We start from the raw sequence: 7,105 nt of genomic DNA, 5'->3' as shown, positions 1-7,105 counted from the left end.
TGAATATATAAAGTAGCAAAGACAAAGACTAAGTACTTCTAGTAACCCTGAACTCCAGCCTCTCTCTGCTCTAATTCTCCTTGTACACTCCTCCCTGGAGATCCCATTAATCTCAGTGAGTAACTACCACTCAGAAAACATATGCAATAGATCTTCATTTCCAGGGCTGATGTTGCTGACCAGGGGCACTGCTCTTGGCCAGTTCCCCCATGGAGTAGACTGGCTTGCACAGAACCTTTCACACTGACCTCATCTATTCTAGTGCATGTAGGGTTAGGGCTGGTTTGGATCCAGAGTTTGAAGCTTGGTCCGTGGTTGCCTTTAAGACCTGATCTGATTTAGGACAGGAAGCAGGGGTTCAGTCTGGGAGAGACAAGTTTGTGTTTAGAACTGAGTAGCATTTCTCAGACTTCCTTGATAGAGTCATATGAATCAGTTATTAAAAACTCTATCTCCCAAGTTCTACTCCAGGACCAGATAATCAGAATTTCTAGGGAGGGCTCAAAAATCTATTAAAAAAAAAAAAAAAACAGTAAGTCTCTCCTCTCTAGGTGATGTTTTGTTTAATCAGAGGAATTTGGGGAAAGCTATTCTGAGTTCTGGGAAGTGAGGAGGTGAAGGTGAAGACTATCATTCCCAGTGCCCCACCCCATTCCCCCCTCCAAAAAAAATAGAACAGAATCTTTCATTAGGATTTCTCAAGGCCCGCATGGCAGTCAGTCCCAGATTGTTCTTGGCTGGGGTGTGACATGGAAATCAGCAGCATGAGAGATGTGGAAAGAAAATAAGTCATGTTGCTGGCGGAGCTATCTGGTGTCCACAGTCACACCCTCCTTACTCCACTATTCTCTCCGGTGATCACGTCACACCCCAGGCTCAACTTCTTTCCTCTGCACCAACCATTCTGTTCTAAGCCTATGTCCTGAGATCCAGATCCATATAACCTGCTGCCTCTTCATACTTCTACTTGGACAGCCTGTGGGCCTCATATCTGTCTTGCCCCAAAGAGGACCCCTTCCAAATGGTACTGCTCAGTCACCCAAGTCATCCAGTCCCATCTAGTCCCATCTTGATTTCTCCTCTTTCATCTCCACGTGTGATTTTGTTTTTCCAATTAATCTCTTATGGCCTTTCCTCTTATTTAACACACTCTCCCCTTCCTCCAAACCTCATTATATCACCCGCTCTGCTCTGATTATGAAAAGAGCCTCCTAACTTATTTCCCTGACCCCAAACACAGTGTGTCAATCCACCTTCCACATTACTACCATCTACACAGCAAACTGGACATGTCACATGTCAGCCTCCTGGTTAACAAGATACAGGTGACTCCCAAAGCCTTCTGTGATAGAGTTGGAACCGCCCACCCGGTCTGCATTCAAGGCCTTTCACACTATGGCTCCAACTTAACTTTACAGCCCAGCTTCTCAGTTTCCTTCGTCATTACCAATCAACATCACTGCACACACGTATTTTTCCCTGGATAAATTAATTCCCCTTGCCTTGTTTCTTCCATGAAGGGTGGGAGGCTGGAACTGAGGAGTCCAAAGTTTGGAAAAGTTCTCACAGTGGTTTGAAGAAATTCCTCTCTGGGTAGGTCACTGCACAGGGTCTGGGCTCCTGGCCTCTGTAACCTGGGAGGTGTGCGCGCAGGCAGACTTTGCCAAGCAACCAAGCTGTCTGAGCACAGGCCCGGCTTTCCCCTGCAATGCTCCCTCCCTGCCTGGTCTCCCCTCGCCCCTGCTCCCTGGTCTGAGCCTGGCGCACTAGCTGACAATATCTCCGCCCAAGGCCACTGCCCAAATATAGCCTCTCTGGTGCTCTAGGGAATGCGAGGGATAATGAAGAGTGAATTACTCCGGGCTTCCTGGGAGCGATGCTCCCTCCTCTTAGGCGCCCAGGGAAAGCTGAGCCCTGACTCCTACCCAAAGAGGCCGCGTTCTGTTACTATTCTAAAATCAGCTCAGGAGACTAGAGGGAGGGCGAGTGCCGTGGTGTGGAGAGAACAGGAATGACCCGCGCTGGAAGAGAGGAGCTACTGGAATGGAGGAGTGGGCACGCATCAGAAAGCGCACAGACCCATATACTCCTCCTCACGCTCAGAAGGCATTATCCAAGCGGATCCAGAGTTGTGCTCAGGCAACCTATCGCTTCTTGATGCTGCCTCCTTGTGGTAGTTTCGAAGAGTTGCAGTTTCATGGATGATTGGGTCATAGATCTGTGACTCTTCAAGGACCAACGACCTAACTGACCTTGAATCAACTTCTTCCACAGCACTATGCTGCCCCTTAGCTCTCTCTCCCTTTTAAGCCAACTCCTTCTTTCTTGAGCCACTCGTCATAGCTCTTCTGTACCCCCCATACCCCTCCCCCTTGAAATAGTGTAAAGTGGTTGTTTAAATGTGGGGCTCTTTGAGGAAACATACTTGTATCCAAATCTGAGTTCAACAACTTAACTAATGGTATGACCACCCTTAGCCTCAGTTTGACGTGAAAAATAAAAGGAGACATTAGCAACTCTCCAGTGAATGTGTTTATTATTACTACTTAAAGCAACTGGAAAAATCCAATGAAATAGCAGGAAATTCAGTTGAGATAGTGCTACATTAGCCCATGGAAGAAAATACTTTGGGAAGGAAGAGTGGACAGCACAGCAGTACAGAAGGCTGCTGAGAGATTAAGTAGTAAGTATATAGACTGAAAATAGGTCACTGGTTACTTTGGGAAGAACTGCTGAGGTGGGCTGGTGAGAATATAATCTTGAATGCAGCAGAGCAAGGAATGTGTTGGGAAGAAAAAGACAAAGAGGGTATAGACAATTCTTTTAATAAGTTTGTATGTGAAGAGAATGAGTGAAATGGGCAACGTGTGAAGAATTGATAGCTCTAAAGGGTATTTTTTAAATGTGTATTTTGGAGCTAGAAGAGATAGAACACAAGTAAATGTTAATAGGATGGAGATCGTTGAGACAATCTCTGTCCTTTACTTCTCACATTATTGGTGGAGTTCTTCAAGGCTATGACCCTGGTAAATCCTCTGTACTTCCCTCCTTTATAAAGTAACTGTGAGTAAATGGGAGAAATACCTTCTGCTCCATAGTTTCTATCACCCAAACAGGCCAGACCAATATCCTAAATTCCAGACATAGTAATGTCTATAGGATATCACCATTTAGGTGTCCCTAAAGCATGTCAAACTCAACACCTCCAACTAAGCTCATTATGTCAGATCCCCAGGCTATGCCCTCAGTCTATGTATTCTGTTCCCTGTTACAGAAATGACTCTGTTGCCCAAGCTGTAGCATCTTTCCACTGACTTTAGAATGAAAGGTTGAAGTCCAAACTTCTCAACCCAGCTCATAAGGCCTCCATGAGCCATCTCAGTGTGCCTCTCCATCCCCATCTCCAGCTAGTCTACCTCCTTTTTTGCATACTAAGTTTCTGACATACCAAAATTGTCCTAGGGCTTCAATGTGCCATGCTTTCTCTCACCTTTCAGCTTTCACACATTTTCTCCATGGTAAAGAAGCTGTTCTGATTAATTCCCAGCCTTCAAGTGTCTGTTAAAATATTCTTGCTTAGGAAGATCTTTCCCAACTCTTAACTTTAACTGAACCACTTTACTCTCTTCCTTTTATTTCACCTAAAGCATTTAACAATATGAAATTAATTATTTTTCATATTTTTATGCAGATCTTATCCTTCTATTTTTGCAAGAGGGTGGACACTGATGGGTATATTTTAAAGGAAAGATTTACAGAATACTTTTTCATTCACTCTTAATGCAGAAATTATTGATCCTCTTGTTGATGTTCACTCATAACTCATAATTCTGTTACTTCAGTTGAGGTAGGTTTAATGGGCAGTTCCCTTAAATTTTCAGTAGCAACATCAAGCACCAAGCTGGCACAATTTTTAAATGGATATTTTTCACGGGAACTTTTCAAGCATTCTTTCACTTGTTACAGTAATAAGAAGACTGAGTAAGGTAGACCATCGTATGACTTTTAAAATAATAGTATGTCCCTATATTTCGTTTCAATGTTTTTCACAAGAAAGAAGGAAAAAAATCAATCAACATAAATAGAGTGTTAAAAGGTCCAACCAATAATGGAGAACTTTGGCCAGGAATATATTCAAATTCTTGGCTTAGGAGACCTTGAATGATATGAACTTACTGATTATTTTTCCCCAACTCCATCTCATTACACACCACTATCCCTCAACATGGTCCTGCACTGGCATTCTTTCAGTTCCTTAAATAAAAGTTCTCTTTCCTTATACCTACTTTCACATTTGCTTGAACTCTTGCTTTGTCTGGAATGTTCAATCTCTTTGTTTCCCTTCTTACATACTAACCATTCTTAAATTCTATTTTAGGTGCTGCTTTCACAAGAAAATCTTTCCCAAAAGAAAATGTTCACTTGTTTCCAAGGGTATCCAAATTCCATTTGCAGATGAGCAATGTCATTGTTTTGTGTGAGTGTGTTAGGAGATACTAATATCCCCAATGAAAAGAGAGCATAGTTTTACCTGAAGATAGAAATGATTCCTTGTGTTAATAACTTGTAATAAGGCAAGAAATAGAAACATGGCTTGAGAGTTAGACAAAAGAAATTATATAATCATTATTTTTAGATTAGTGATTGTATATGTAGAAAAATGCAAATGAATCCACTCAGAAATAATTAAATAAGTATGTAAAGGTTGCTGGATAAAAGGTCAATGTACAAAATTTCACCATATTTCCTCATAAAATAGACATGATTTTTAAAAAACTGCATTTCCAATAGCATGGAAAAATCACACATCTAAGATTAAATCTAACAAAAGATGTATAGGACCTTATATACAGAAATACAGAAGGTATTCTTAAGAGATATTGAAGAAGACCTAAATAAACAGAAGAGAAAAAATATATTCTTTTATTGGAAAACTCAGTAATATGAAGAATTTAATTATCACCCCAAATTTTTCTACAGATTCAGTGCAATCTCAATATACTAACATCATTTTGTAGAACTTGATATGTTTAATTAAAAATTTATATGAAAATGTAAATTGCTAAAAGTAGCCATAACACTCTTAAAGAGTATGACCAAAGTGGGATGACTTGTTATATAAAATATCAAGATTTATTATAAAGCTGTAATAAGTAACTGCAGAGTGTGGAGGTCTGCAGTTACAGCCATGGAATGTATCAAGCTATAGTAATGAGAGAGAGAGAGAGAGAGACAGAGACAGAGACAGAGAGAGACAGAGAGAGAGAGAGACAGAGAGAGAGAAGAGAGAGAGAGAGATTACATAGCAATAAAAAAATGAAACTTGCCATTTTTTGACAACTTGGATGGAGCTAGATGGTATTACGCTAAGTAAAATAAGTCAGACAGAGAAAGACAAACATCATTTCATTTATGTGTGGAGTCTACAAAAAATAAAAAATAAACAAAATAGAAACAGACCCATAGATATAGAAAACAAGCTCGTGGTTGCCAAAGAGGAGGGAGGATGGGGGGAAAAGAAAGCATTTATGTATACACGGAGGAATGTGTTGGGATATTTAGTAGAAAATATGTGAAATAGAAATTTTTAAGTGACAGAATGCAAACTACAAAAAAAAAAAAAACAGGAAGAAGAGAGCATATGGAAACCATAAAATTAACTGGGATTGAATTTAGTAGAAAATAAACCTCGAAGAGAATGAGCCTATTGTCTCTACATGTTCAGCTCTCTGTTAAGTTCACTGTTTTAGAAGCGAGTGTGGATGACTTACAGGCATGACACTTCTTCTAGAGATTTTTTTTTTTTTTGTAGTAGTAATAGATTAAATAAATAAAGTTGAGGCCTAAGGTTGTGTGAAACTTAGTGAGGCTGTGGCTCATACTTCTTCAGAGAGAGAGACAGAGAGAGAGGAAAACAAATGGGGGTCTCTCAGCAAGAAGGATCGTTTGACATGCAATGTGATCAGTCCTTAATCTCCTTCTACAAAGTCAGGCTTCAGAATTTTGTATAAATTCCCTATCCTTTCCTTAGCCCTACATCCTCAATGCCTGCACTTCCTTCCCTGCCCCCAATCAGTTCTCAGTCTGGCTTCTCCTTTGGAGGCATTCCTCTCCCAGAGCACAAATAGACATCATCTTACAGTTAGCCATTCATTTTGTTGTCCTGGTTTGTCCTGGATTCAGGGACAGTGTGGAGGTCTGCAGTTAAAGCCATGGAGTGTAGCAAAGACAGAGCATTACCTGGACATACCTGTTTACTTCTCACAGAAAACAAGGAACCTTGAGGGTGGCTGAGAAAGAGAGGCTTCTCTTCCTGGGGGTGGGGGGAGGGTGAACTAACCTGTTTTCCAAAGTTCTCTGTCCAGACTTCCTCTCATGAACACAAGCCTCCACCCCCCAGCAAACCTAAAAAAGGTGCCCTTTTGCAGGGCCCTTGAGAGTTCATCATGGTTATGGATAATTGCAAGTTACAAATGAAAAAGATATCCTCATTAACTCTTTTAACTCCGCAGAAGCTCCAGAGAAGTACAACCAACTTAATCTTGAGCTCTGTAAGAGCAGAGACTCAGAGTGTGACTCGTAGTTGTAATTCCAGCACCTAGCACAAAGTGTTGCAAAAAAATTGATGCTCAATAAATATTTAAAGTGGCCTGTTTCAATTCATCTAGTCCCTATTCCGTTAGGACAGCCATTTCTCTAGATGGAGGTGAGACAGGAGTCCAACTCAGACCTCAGTTACCTCTTCTTTTTTTGCTCATGGTCCCATTTGTTTCAGGAATTTTCTGGGTTTCACCCTTCAGAATTTCAACCATGGCCTGGGCCCTGTCATTAGCATGAGGATCCAAAAAGTATAAGTCCAAACTGTGAAATCTTTTGGAACTGAGCTTCTATTGGAGAATTTCCTGGTTATTTTCCACGTCGACAGGATGTGCCTTTATTTGCTTATCCAGCAAACGCCTAAGTATCAGAAAAGGTCAAGGTGCAGAGAGTCCAAAGAAGGACCCAGATTACTGCCTTTAAGTAGTAGTTTATGTGTGTACATGTCTGTATCTGTGTGTTTGGGTGAGGGACAGGTACCAATTGTTTAACTTTTAATTTTTATTTT

This window comes from Pteropus alecto, unplaced genomic scaffold (genome assembly GCF_000325575.1).
Source record: "Pteropus alecto unplaced genomic scaffold, ASM32557v1 scaffold540, whole genome shotgun sequence".
NCBI classification, from domain to species: domain Eukaryota; kingdom Metazoa; phylum Chordata; class Mammalia; order Chiroptera; family Pteropodidae; genus Pteropus; species Pteropus alecto.
The sequence above is the reverse complement of the archived record's forward strand: the minus strand, read 5'-3'. Positions refer to the sequence as shown.